The following is a 13,509-nucleotide window of genomic DNA, read 5'->3' as shown; positions in this document are numbered from 1 at the left end:
TTTTTATTAAAAGTCATCATAATGGCATGCTTGGAGTTCAGTGTTGTTGTGGTGATGTTTCAGTTTTGCTTGATTTTTTTTTGTTTTAATGTTTTCATAAATCACATTCACTTTCACTGAATTTCACTTTGGCCTACTGTCCTCATGACTAAAGCCAGATTTCTAAACATAGTTTACAAGGTCTTTCATAATCATATTACCTGCTCACGTCTGTAGTCTTCTCACTATCTATTCTCCATGCCCACCTCTGCAAACTTGCAGTTCCTGGAATGGCCACGACTTTGTCCTCTCAGGCCCTTTGCAGGTTTTGATTAGTGGCTTAGAAGATGCTTCCTATCACCCACTTTCTTGCTTTGCCCTCTTTGATTGACTTCTCTCATCATCAGACTTAATTGCCTATATTTCCACGTCTTCACTAGTCTGTGAGCACCATGAGGGCAGGGACAGTGTGTCATTCACTCTTTCTCCCTTGACACTGAGCACTTATTATATATGTAACTACTGGTTGTTAAATAAATGGATTATAGGGCACTATAAGGGCTTTCCTGGTGACTCAGATGGTAAAGAATCTACCTGCAATGTGGGAGACGTGGGTTGGGAAGATCCTCTGGAAGAAGGATAGGCTACCCACTCCAGTTTTTTACCTGGAGAATCCCCATGGACAGAAGAGCCTCACGGGCTACAGTCCATGGGGTCACAAAAAGTTGGACATGACTGAGTGACTAAGCACAGCACTGCACAGGACGTTATAGACATTATAAACATAACCATGAAACATTAAAAGGAAAGTCATGGAAAACTTAAGATGGCATGTTCAAAAGAAGTTTCAAAAGACCTACACCAACCCTCCTACATATACATCCATGGGAGTAATTTCTTCCAGTTGTCAGTTCCAGAGTGGGCTTCCCTGATAGCTCAGTTGGTAAAGAATCCAACTGCAATGCAGGAGACCCTGTTCGATTTCTGGGTTGGGAAGATAGGCTATCCACGCCAGTATTTTTGGGCTTCCCCTGTGGCTCAGCTGGTAAAGAATCCACATACTTTAGGACCGAAAAAACTGATTTTTTTTCTTTCTTTCATTTTGAATGAAATAATTCACTTATGTGCACCAACTGAATACATTTTTTTTTTCTTTTCACTGGCTGCTGCAAAGTGCAGACCCAATTTTGATGCTGTGATGTTTCACAAACAAAATTCCTGGGTATATCATATTTTACTTTTATCTCCATTTTTTAAAGAATTTTTTAAAGATTAATTAATTTATTTTAATTGGAGGCTAATTACTTTACAATATTGTAGTGGTTTTTGCCATACATTGACATGAATCAGCCATGGGTGTACATGTGTTCCCCATCCCTCAGGGTCATCCCAGTGCACCAGCCCTGAGCACCCTGTCTCATGCATCGAGCCTGGACTGGTGATCTATTTCACATATGATAATATACATGTTTCAATGCTATTCTATCAAATCATCCCACACTTGCCTTCTCCCACAGGGTCCAAAAGTCTGTTATTTACATGTGTGTCTCTTTTGTTATCTCACATATAGGGTCATCATTACCATCTTTCTAAATTCCATATATACGCATTAATATACTGTATTGGTGTTCTTTTTTCTGACTTACTTCACTCTGTATAATAGGCTCCAGTTTCATACACCTCATTAGAACTGATGCAAATGTATTCTTTTTAATAGCTGAGTAATATTCCATTGTGTATATGTACCACAGTTTTCTTATCCATTCATCTGCTGATGGACATCTGGGTTGTTTCCATGTCCATGTTATTGTAAACAGTGCTGTGATGAACATTGGGGTACATGTGTCTCTTTCAATTCTGGTTTCCATGGTGAGTATGCCCTGCAGTGGGAATGCTGGATTGTATGGTAGTTCTAGTTCCAGTTTTTTAAGGAATCTCCACACTGTTCTCCATAGTGGCTGTACTAGTTTGCATTCCCACCAACAGTGTAAGAGGGATCCCTTTTTTCTGCACCCTCTCCAACATTTATTGTTTGTAGACTTTTTGATAGCAGCCATTCTGACTGGAGTGAGATGGTACCTCATTGTTGTTTTTAATTTGCATTTCTCTAATAATGAGTGATGTTGAGCATCTTTTCATGTGTTTGTTAGCCATCTGTATGTCTTCTTTGGAGAAATGTCTGTTTAGTTCTTTGGCCCAATTTTTGATTGGGTCATTTATTTTTCTGGAATTGAGCTGCAGGAATTGCTTGTATATTTTTGAGACTGGTTGTTTGTCAGTTGCTTCATTTACTATTATTTTCTCCCATTCTGAAGGCTGTTTTTTCATCTTGCTTAGAGTTTCCTTCATTGTGAAAAAGCTTTTACATTTAATTAGGTCCCATTTGTTTATTTTAGCTTTTATTTCCATTACTCTGGGAGGTGAGTCATAGAGGATCTTGTTGTGATTTATGTCAGAGAGTGTTTTGCCTATGTTTTCCTCTAGGAGTTTTATAGTTTCTGGTCTTACATTTAGATCTTTAATCCATTTTGAGTTTATTTTTGTGTATGGTGTTAGAAAGTGTTCTAGTTTCATTCTTTTACAAGTGGTTGACCAGTTTTCCCCCACTTGTTAAAGAGTTTTTCTTTTCTCCATTGTATATTTTTGCCTCCTTTGTCAAAAATAAGGTGTCCATAGGTGCGTGGATTTATCTCTGGGCTTTCTATTTTGTTCCATTGATCTATATTTCTGTCTTTGTGCCAGTACCATACTCTCTTGATGACTGTAGCTTTGTAATATAGTCTGAAGTCAGGCAGGTTTATTCCTCCAGTTCCATTCTTCTTTCTCAAGATTGCTTTGGATATTCGAAGTTTTTTGTATCTCCATGCAAATTGTGAAATTATTTGTTCTAGTTCTCTGAAAAATACCATTGGTAGCTTGATAAAGATTGCATTGAATCTATAGATTGCTTTGGGTAGTATGCTCATTTTTTCTATAGTGATTCTTTTGATCCAGGAACATGGTATAATTCTCCATCTATTTGTGTCATCTTTGATTTCTTTCATCAGTGTTTTATAGTTGTCTGTATATAGGTCTTTTATTTCTTTCAGTTCAGTTCAGTTCCGTCGCTCAGTTGTGTCTTTGCAACCCCATGAATTGCAGCACACCAGAACTCCCTGTCCATCACCAACTCCCAGAGTTTACCCAAACTCATGTCCATCGAGTCAGTGATGCCATCTCATCCTCTATCGTCCCCTTCTCCTCCTGCCCCCAATCCCTCCCAACATCAGGGTCTTTTCCAATGAGTCAACTCTTCACATGAGGTGGCCAGGGTATTGAAGTTTCAGCTTCAGCATCAGTCCTTCCAATGAACACCCAGGACTGATCTTTAGGATGGATTGGTTGGATCTCCTTGCAGTTCAAGGGACTCTCCAACACCACAATTCAAAAGCATCAATTCTTCAGTGCTCAGCTTTCTTCACAGTCCAACTCTCACATCCATACATGACTACTGGAAAAACCATAGCCTTGACTAAACGGACCTTTATTGGGAAAGTAATGTCTCTGCTTTTAAATGTGCTATCTAGGTTGGTCATAACTTTCCTTCCATGAGTAAGTGTCTTTTAATTTCATGGCTGCAATCACCATCTACAGTGATTTTGGAGCTCCAAAAAATAAAGACTGACACTGTTTTCACTGTTTCCCCATCTATTTCGCAGATTTATTCCTAAGTATTTTATTCTTTTCGTTGCAATGGTGAATGGAATTGTTTCCTTAATTTCTCTTTCTGTTTTCTCATTGTTAGTGAATAGGAATGCAAGGGATTTCTCTGTGTTAATTTTATATCCTGCAACTTTTTTATATTCATTGATTAGCTCTAGTAATTTTCTGATGGTGTCTTTAGGGTTTTCTATGTATAGGATCACATCATCTGCAAACAGTGAGAGTTTTACTTCTTCTTTTCCAGTCTGGATTTCTTTTATTTCTTTTTCTTCTCTGATTTCTGTGGCTAAAAATTCCAAAACTATGTTGAATAGTAGTAATGAGAGTGGGCACCCTTGTCTTGTTCCTGACTTTAGGGGAAATGCTTTCAATTTTTCACTATTGAAGATAATGTTTACTGTGGGTTTATCAAATATGGCTTTCATTATGTTGAGGTATGTTCCTTCTATGCTTGCTTTCTGGAGGGTTTTTGTCATAAATGGATGTTGAATTTTGTCAAAGGCTTTCTCTGCATCTATTGAGATAATCATATAGTTTTTATCTTTCAATTTGTTAATATGGTGTATCACATTGATTGATTTGTGAATATTGAAGAGTCCTTACATCCCTGGGATAAAGCCCACTTGGTCATGATGTATGATATTCTTAATATGTTGTTGAATTCTGTTTGCTAGAATTTTGTTAAGGACTTTTGCATCTATGTTCATCAGTGATATTGGCCTGTAGTTTTCTTTTGTTGTGGCATCTTTGTCTGGTTTTGGTATTAGGGTGATGGTGGCCTCATAGAATGAGTTTGGAAGTTTACCTTCCTCTGACATTTTCTGGAAAAGTTTGAGTAGCATAGGTGTTAGCTCATCTCTAAATTTTTGGTAGAATTCAGCTGTGAGGCCATCTGGTCCTGGGCTTTTGTTTGTTGGAAGATTTTTTATTACAGTATTGATTTCTGCACTTGTGATGGGTCTGTTAAGATTTTCTATTTCCTCCTGGTTCAGTTTTGGAAGATTATACTTTTCTAAGAATTCCTCAGTTTCTTCCAAGTTCTCCATTTTATTGTCAATAGTTGTTGATAGTAGTCTCTTATGTTATTTTGTATTTCTGTGTTGTCGTGATTTCTCCATTTTCATTTCTAATTTTGTTGATTTGATTCTTCTCCCTTTTTTTGTTGATGAGTCTGGCTAATGGTTTGTTTATTTTATTTATCTTCTCAAAGAACTAGCTTTTGGTTTTGTTTATTTTTACTATAGTCCCCTTTGTTTCTTTTTTATTTGTTTCTGCCCTAATTTTTATGATTTCTTTCCTTTTACTAACCCTGGGGTTTTTCATTTCTTCTTTTTCTAGTAAAGGTGTAAAGTTAGGTTATTTATTTGATTTTCTCTTGTTTCTTTAGGTATGCTTGTACTGCTATGAACCTTCACCTTCAGTTCAGTTCAGTTCAGTCATGTCTGACTCTTTGCAACCCCATGAATTGCAGCACACCAGGCCTCCCTGTCCATCACCAACTCCCAGAGTTCACTCAGACTTATGTCCATCGAGTCCATGATGCCATCCAGCCATCTCATCCTCTGTCGTCCCCTTCTCCTCCTGTCCCCAATCCCTCCCAGCATCAGAGTTTTTTTCCAATGAGTCAACTCTTCACACGAGGTGGCCAAAGTATTGGAGTTTCAGCTTTAGCATCATTCCTTCCAAAGAAATCCCAGGGCTGATCTCCTTTAGAATGGACTGGTTGGATCTCCTTGCAGTCCAAGGGACTCTCAAGAGTCTTCTCCAACACCACAGTTCAAAAGCATCAATTCTTTGGCACTCAGCTTTCTTCACAGTCCAACTCTCACATCCATACATGACCACAGGAAAAACCATAGCCTTGACTAGATGGACCTTTGTTGGCAAAGTAATATTTCTGCTTTTTAATATGCTATCTAGGTTGGTCATAACTTTCCTTGCAAGGAGTAAGCATCTTTTAATTTCATGGCTGCACCTTAGCACTGCTTTTACTGAATCCCATAGGTTTTGGGTTGTTGTGTTTTCATTTTCATTCATTTATATACTGTTTTGATTTCTTCTGTGATTTTTTGGTTTTTCAGAAGCATGTTGTTTAGCCTCCATATGTTTGTATTTTTAATAGTTTTTTTCCCTGTAGTTGACATCTAATCTTACCATATTGTAATCAGAATAGATGCTTGAAATTATTTCAATTTTTTTTTGAATTTACCAAGGCTAGATTTATGGCCAAGAATGTGTCTATCCTGGAGAAGATTCTGTGTGCACTTGAGAAAAACGTGAAATTCATTGTTTTGGGGTGAAATGTCCTCTAGATATCAATTAGGTCTAACTGGCCCATTGTATCATTTAGAGCTTGTGCTTCCTTGCTAATTTTCTGTTTAGTTGATCTATCCATAAGTGTGAGTGGGGTATTAAAGTCTCCCACTATTATTGTGTTACTGTTAATTTCCCCTTCATACCTGTTAGCATTTGCCTTACATATTGCAGTGCTCCTATGTTGGGTGCATATTTATTTATAATTGTTATATCTTCTTCTTGGATTGATCCTTTGATCATTATGTAGTGTCCTTTGTCTCTTTTCACAGCCTTTATTTCAAAGTCTTTTTATCTGATATGAGTATTGCTACTCCTGCTGTCTTTTGGTCTCCATTTGCATGAAATATCTTTTTACAGCCCTTCACTTTCAGTCTGTATGTTTCCCTTGCATTGAGGTAGGTCTCTTGTAGACAGCATATATAAGGGTCTTGTTTTTATATCCATTTAGCCAGTCTTTGTCTTTTGTTTGGGGCATTCAACCCATTTACATTTAAGGTAATTATTGATAAGTAGGATCCCATTGCCATTTACTTTGTTGTTTTGGGTTGAGTTTATAAACCTTTTCTGTGTTTCCTGTCTAGAATTGGATCTTTTAGCATTTGTTGAAGAGCTGGGTTGGTGGTGCTGAGTTCTCTCAGCTTTTGCTTATCTATAAAGCTTTTGATTTCTCCTTCCTATTTGAATGAGATCCTTGCTGGGTATGGTAATCTGGGTTGTAGGTTTTACTCTTTCATCTCTTTCAGTATGTAATGCCATTCCCTTCTGGCCTGAAGAGTTTCTATTGAAAGATCAGCTGTTATCCTTATGGGAATCCCTTTGTATGTTATTTGTTGCTTTTCCTTTGCTGCTTTTAATATTTGCTCTTTGTGTTTGATCTTCATTAATTTGATTAAAATGTGTCTTGGTGTGTTTCTCCTTGGGTTTATCCTGTTTGGGACTCTCTGGGTTTCTTGGACTTGTGTGGCTATTTCCATCCCCATTTTATGGAGGTTTTCAACTATTATCTCTGCAAGTATGTTTTCATGGCCTTTCTTTTTGTCTTCTTCTTCTGGGACTCATGATATGAAAGTTGGGGCATTTAACATTGTCAGAGGTTAAAGCATCAGCCTGGAATGCAGGAGACCTGGGTTCAATCCCTGGGTCAGGAAGATCCCCTGGAGAAGGAAATGGCAACCCACTCCAGTACTCTTGCCTGGAGAATCCCATGGAGTGAGGAGCCTGATAGGCTACAGTCCATGGGGTCGCAAAGAGTTGGACATGACTGAGCAACTTCACTTTCACTAGAGGTCTCTGAGGTTGTCCTCGTTTCTTTTAATTCTTTTTTCCTCTCTGCTTCATTTATTTCTACCATTCTATCTTCCACTTCACTTATCTTATCTTCTGCCTCAGTTATTCTACTGTTGGTTTCCTCCAGAGTGCTTTTGACCTCAGTTATTGCATTATTCATTATTGACTGACTCTTTTTTATTTCTTCTAGGTCCTTGTTAAACATTTCTTGCATATTCTCAATCCTTGTCTCTGTTATCTATAACTCCATTTTGTTTTCAAGACTTTGGATCATCTTTACTATCAATATTGTGAATTATTTTTCAGGTCAGCTCCCTATCTCCTCCTCTTTTGTTTGGTTTGGTGGGCATTTATCATGTTCCTTTACCTGCTAAATATTTCTCTGCCTTTTCATTTTGTTTAGATTGCTGTGTTTGAGGTGGCCTTTTTGTATGCTGGAAGTGTGTAGCTCCTCTTTATTGTGGAGGTTTCTCCCTTGGGTGGGGTTTGACTAGTGGCTTGTCAGGGTTTCCCAGATAGGGAAGCTTGCATCGGTGTTCTGGTGGGTGGAGCTGGATCTCTTCTTTCTGGAGTGCAATGAAGTGTCCAGTAGTGAGTTTTGAGGTGTCTATGGGTTTGGTTTGACTCTCAGGGTTATGTTCCTGCATTGCTGGAGAATTAGCATGGTATGTTTTGCTCTGAAACTTGTTGGCTCTTGGGTGGAGCTTAGTTTTTTTGTAGGTATGGAGGCTTTTGGATGAGCTCTTGTCAATTAATGTTCCCTGGAGTCAGGAGTTTTCTGGTGTTCTCAAGTTTTGGATTTAAGCTTCCTGCCTCTGGCTTTCAGTCTTATTCTTACAATAGCCTCAAGACTTCTCCATCCATACAGCACTAATGATAAAACATCTAGGTTAATGGTGAAAAGTTTCTCCACATTGAAGGACACCCAGAGAGATTCACAAAGTTAATGGAGAAGAGAAAAGGGAGGAGGGAGATAGAGGTGACCAGGAGGAGAAGAGGGGGAGTCAAAAGGAGAAAAACCAATCTATCCAGTAATCAGTTCCCTAAGTGTTCTCCACAGCCTGGAACACCCAAAGAGATTCACAGAGTTAAGTAGAGAAGATAAGGGGGAGGTAGGAGATAGAGGTGACCTGGGGGAGAAGAAGGAGAGTCAAAAGGGGAGAGAACAATCCAGCCAGTAATCACACCCCTAACTGGAAATGGGTACTGAAGATTAGATTCTTAAAGGTACAAATTTCATAGCAAATACCAAAAAGCAAAGATTAAAAATCTAGAGTAGAGGTTAGACTCTCAAAAATACAGTATTAAAAATACAAAATCACAAAAATTATTTTAAAAAATATATATGAAATTTGCTTTAAAATAGGGGTTTTTCTTTTGCAAGGTAATAGTATAAAAATGAAAATTAAAGGAGTAATAAAGAACTTTAAAAAATTTTAAAGTAAAAAATGATAATAGTAAAATATATCTAGGAATTTCTCTGGAGCTGTTGAGGGCAGTGTGGGTTCAGTTCAGTTTCAGATAGTTCCTTGTTCCAGATTATACTTCTTCTCAAGGTTTATAGGCCCCTTCCAATGCTTAGTCAATGCTAACTACAAGGTTTTAATCTGTTGCACCTGTCACTTCCAAAGCAGTTCTCTCTTTGTTTATTTTAGCTTCCTCTGTTTGCAAGTCTCTTCAGTGTCTAATTTCTGCCCTGACACAAGGGGGTCGCAAAGAGTTGGACACGACTGAGCGACTGAACTGAAGTAAACAAAGGCAGTGACAATTTTTTTTTTTTTTTGGTTTGTATAAAAGGCCAATATCATCATCCAAATTAACTAAGCAGCTTCTCAAGTCAATTGTTGTTCAGTCACTAAACTATGTTTGACTCTTTGTGACTCCAGAAACTGCAGCATGCCAGGCTCCTCTGTCCTTCACTATCTCCCAGGGTTTGCTCAAACTCATGTCCACTGAGTCAGTGATCCTATCTAACCATCTCATCCTTTACTGCCCCCTTCTGTTGCCCTCAATCTTTCCCAGCACCAGGGTCTCTTTGAATCAGTTCTTCACATCAGGTGGCCAAAGTATTGGAGCTTCAGTTTCAGCATCAGTCCTTCCAATGAATATTCAGAGTTGATTTCTTTTAGGATTGACTGGTTGATTTCCTTGCTGTCCAAGGGACTGTCAAGAGTATTCTCCAGCACCACAGTTCAAAAACATCAATTCTTCGGCACTCAGCCTTTTTTATGGTCCAACTCTCACATCTGTACATGACTACTGGAAAAACCATAGCTTTGAGTCAGTACTGGAGTCCTTTTTACATTTTGCCTTAAATGAGAAACAGACTGAAAATTCAGATTGAGCTGTTTGGAGTTTCATGTTATCCTTAGAAAAGTCTTAAGTGATGGATTTGGGCTAATAGACATTGCTTTCCTAGAGAGGTGTCAAATGACTCTATAATCATTTTTTCTGACCCTGCTATTGTTTAGCTGATTTTGCTATTTGGTTTAAGCCTAGGTTTGAGTCAAATGTAAGTTTAGAACTGTTCCATTGCTAACCATGTTTACTTAGCCTCAAAGAGCTCAGAGAAGATAAACCTTAAAATATTCACTGCTGAGGACCATCTTTTGCTACATTTTGCAAACTTTGGTTTTTATACAGCTATTATGAGGAGCCAGTGGAAAGAGAAGGGAAGCAAAAACCACATAGCAAATTATCTTTAGGCTACTTCATATAGTATACATATATACTTCATATATAACATTTGTGTTATTTCAAAGTCTTCATAGAAAGGTATTATTTTAATGGTGTTTCTTTAACTCCTATATTTAGACAGCAGCAGTTGAATGGGTGATGCAGTGATCATTTCATGGTTAGTGAAATGACCTTACTCTTTTTTTACTTCATAAAAATTCACACTTATTTTTTATTGAAAAAAATTAAAAATAAAATAATTGAGCAAGCCAATCATCCTAACTCAACAGATAATTGAAACTTGATTGACTGTATCTAGTTCTTCTGAGGGTAAAGACCAATAACCTTGGCATTTCTTTTGAGAACTGATTCAAAAAGCAATGCCATGATTAATTTTGTTTGTTTACTTGTTACTAGTCTCTACAGATAATTGAATTGCCATATATAAATTTTGATTCAGCAGCTAGTATAGTGTTTTGATCATGAAAGGCTTTCAATGTAGCATACTTGATCAAAGCAGTCTATGGTAAAGACTACCAATGAGTTCCAATTTCTTGCCCCTTTCTCCTTTCTGGGCACAGTTAGTGACCCTGCTCTTTTTTTAAAATTAATTTTTGAGTATAGGTGCTTTACGGTGTTGTAATGGTTTCTGCATGCTCTTGCTGCTGTGTGTCGCTAAGTCATGTTCGACTCTTTGCAGCTCCATGGACTGTAGCCTTCCAGGTTCCTCTGTCCATGGAATTTCCCAAGCAAGATTACTGGAGTGGGTTGCCATTTCCTTCTCCAGGGGATCTTCCCAGCCCAGGGATTGAACCTGCATCTCCTGCATTGCCAGGCATTTTCTTTATCGTTGAGCCATCTGGGAAGCCCTGCTTTATAGGAAAATAAATCAGCCAGACATATACATATGTCCCCTCCATTTGGGGCTTTCTTCCCATGCAAGGTCACCACAGTGCATTAAGTTGAATTCCCTATGCTACATAGAGGCCCCTCTCTTTGAACTGGATGAAGAGAATGGATGGTATTTGTGTTGGCTCCTTGGAGAGAGCTCAGGCTGCTATGTACACAGGAATATAATGTGTTTATGTGTGGTTTGACTTGAATGGATGAGTTCATAGGATAAGGTTTGGCTGCCCCATGGGACTGGTTTTAGCCAAATATGGGGAACTATTGCACTAAATAGAGCCTCTCACAATGTTGCGTGCTTGAAATAGAGTTGAATAAGATAAGAGTTCAGTTCCTCGAAGAATTCATGGTTGCTATGGAAAACAGATCAGAAAAAGAATACAATACGGACTGAAAAGTACAATACAGACCAAGAAGGAATGCTGTAAGTACATTCGACAAGCTAGGGACGATGGAGTAAGAGTGGGGAGGTGGTGTTGGCTAAGCAAAGTCTGTAAGAGATACAGAAAAAAACTATGGTGCATTAGAATTTCTTTCCTTTTGAAGTAATTAAAGTAACCAAAGTTAATAGTTTTACCTGAACTGGAGAATTACTTCAAATAAAGGAAAGGCTAAGATTATAAGACAGAAAATGCCAAACTGATGTGCAATTTGGTAAAATAATGGAGGAATACAGGAGGGTTCTTATAAAATCATTCACTTGAAAGTGTGTCAGGAAACATAAAATCATCTTTCACAGACAATGCATTAGAAAAAGATAAATGACATATAGAGGATCACTATTGACACATAGTTATTTATCTACAAGCAAATATGAAAAATCACTTTTCCTAAAAGTTCACTCCCCAAAGCCCTAAAAATCTGAATAATATTCAACACTTCTCCTTTTAAAGAAAAATGTAATTTTAACTATGCAGAGTTAGACTGTGAATGGAATGTTTTCCATCTAAAACTTCTACTAAGGACTCCGGGCATGAGAAGAGAATGACAGGGAAGGGATTAAAACTCTATTCCAGTAAGAGCTGAAAATATTAAGGGGAGGGAAGAGAGAAGAGGAATGGTAAAATTTCCCTGGATGTTTTAAAGACAGATGATGATGAGGCATTGGTTAAAATTAGGAGAGTTTTGACTTGAGCCTTAGAAGTGAACACGTAGAAACAGGGACGTAGCTTGTGTTACAACTCTTAAACTTTGCAAATTTATTTTGTAGATAAGAAAACTAGAATAATGCATGTAATGCAGACTGCATATGACATTCCTTTGCACTCTCCTGAATTTTATAAATAACCTCGAGGATAGTTTCACTGTTATTAGTCAATGAGGCCAGAATGTCAGGAAAGAAAAAGGAGCAGCTTTATAATGAGGAATGAATATAATTATAGTTATTATCACAGAGACAATGAGGTAGAACAAGTCTAAAAGAATGAAAATATGATCAAGGATCAATTTAAAATATATTCTTATCTAGCTATAAATACCACACAATATAACTCTGAGAAATTTCAATACCACATTTAGATAGGGCCATGTATTTTTAAAACAGCTCTAATCCACTGCTGACCTCAAAATACTCAAAACAGAGACCCAAAGTTATCTCACTTAATCCTGGTACCCAGGTAGGTGTTAATATTCATGTCTCATTTTTCTTGTTGATGGAAATAAAATGACAAGCCACTTGTCCATTTTGCACAGTTAATAGTTAATAAAATAGGGATTCCAGTTCTGATGTCCTTCTATGTTACTGGGCTACTTCTCAAACAATTTCCTTCTATTGTAGAAGATTTAACACAATTCTTTCCCATTTTCCTAATCTTCTTCCAACCTCTCAGACTGAAATAAATTTCAATTTGGTAAAAATGTTTTGTCAAAAACTATATTTATAGGAAAGGGATACAAAGTTACAAAAGCAAATATGATTATAGACTCCCACTTCTATCCCACTTCCTCAATAGAAATTGTTTTGATAGCTTCACTCAATAAATCTCCCTGGAAGATAAAGGTGCATGAGTAAGTCACCCAAGAGTCACCTTGTGTACAGAAGACTTTAGAAAACATCATAGTTGAGAGCCAGTAGTCTTCTCTACTAGGTAAATCCAATTTCACAAAACAGAATTTAGAAGAAATCAAGTGGACAGAGTAGACTGATATTGAACTAAAGTCTTACACTGGTCTGTTTTTTTTTTTTTTTTTTTTACCTTACTCACCATGTTTCCTTGGCATTGGTGCCATGCGACCCAACTCAATCAAACAACATTTTTCCTGCCATAGAAAAAGTGATAAGGTGGATCCTGATATGTTGGGAGAGTCTTGCACCCAAGTCAACTACGTAATATATTTCTTGAAGACATGGTTACTCAGGTCTTAATGCTATCAAGGACATTGCCAAAATCTACTAATTGTCTTGAAATCATCTACGTTCCTTAGACTGTATCATTATGTCACAGCATGTTTCATACAGAACTGTTTTGTATTTAGAGTGCTTATGCTTGGATTTTTATTAGCCATTTGTCCCCAGAGTTCTGCAAGACACATGAGCCATCATCTTTCTACTTTTATAAGGTAAAGAGGCAACAGAGACATGGATGCATTAAATCACTTTCCCTTCGACTCCAAGTCCTTGCTGGCCTGTTCAAGTACAATGTC

This window comes from Oryx dammah, unplaced genomic scaffold (genome assembly GCF_014754425.2).
Source record: "Oryx dammah isolate SB20612 unplaced genomic scaffold, SCBI_Odam_1.1 HiC_scaffold_11, whole genome shotgun sequence".
In the NCBI taxonomy this organism is placed as follows: Eukaryota; Metazoa; Chordata; class Mammalia; order Artiodactyla; family Bovidae; genus Oryx; species Oryx dammah.
The sequence above is the reverse complement of the archived record's forward strand: the minus strand, read 5'-3'. Positions refer to the sequence as shown.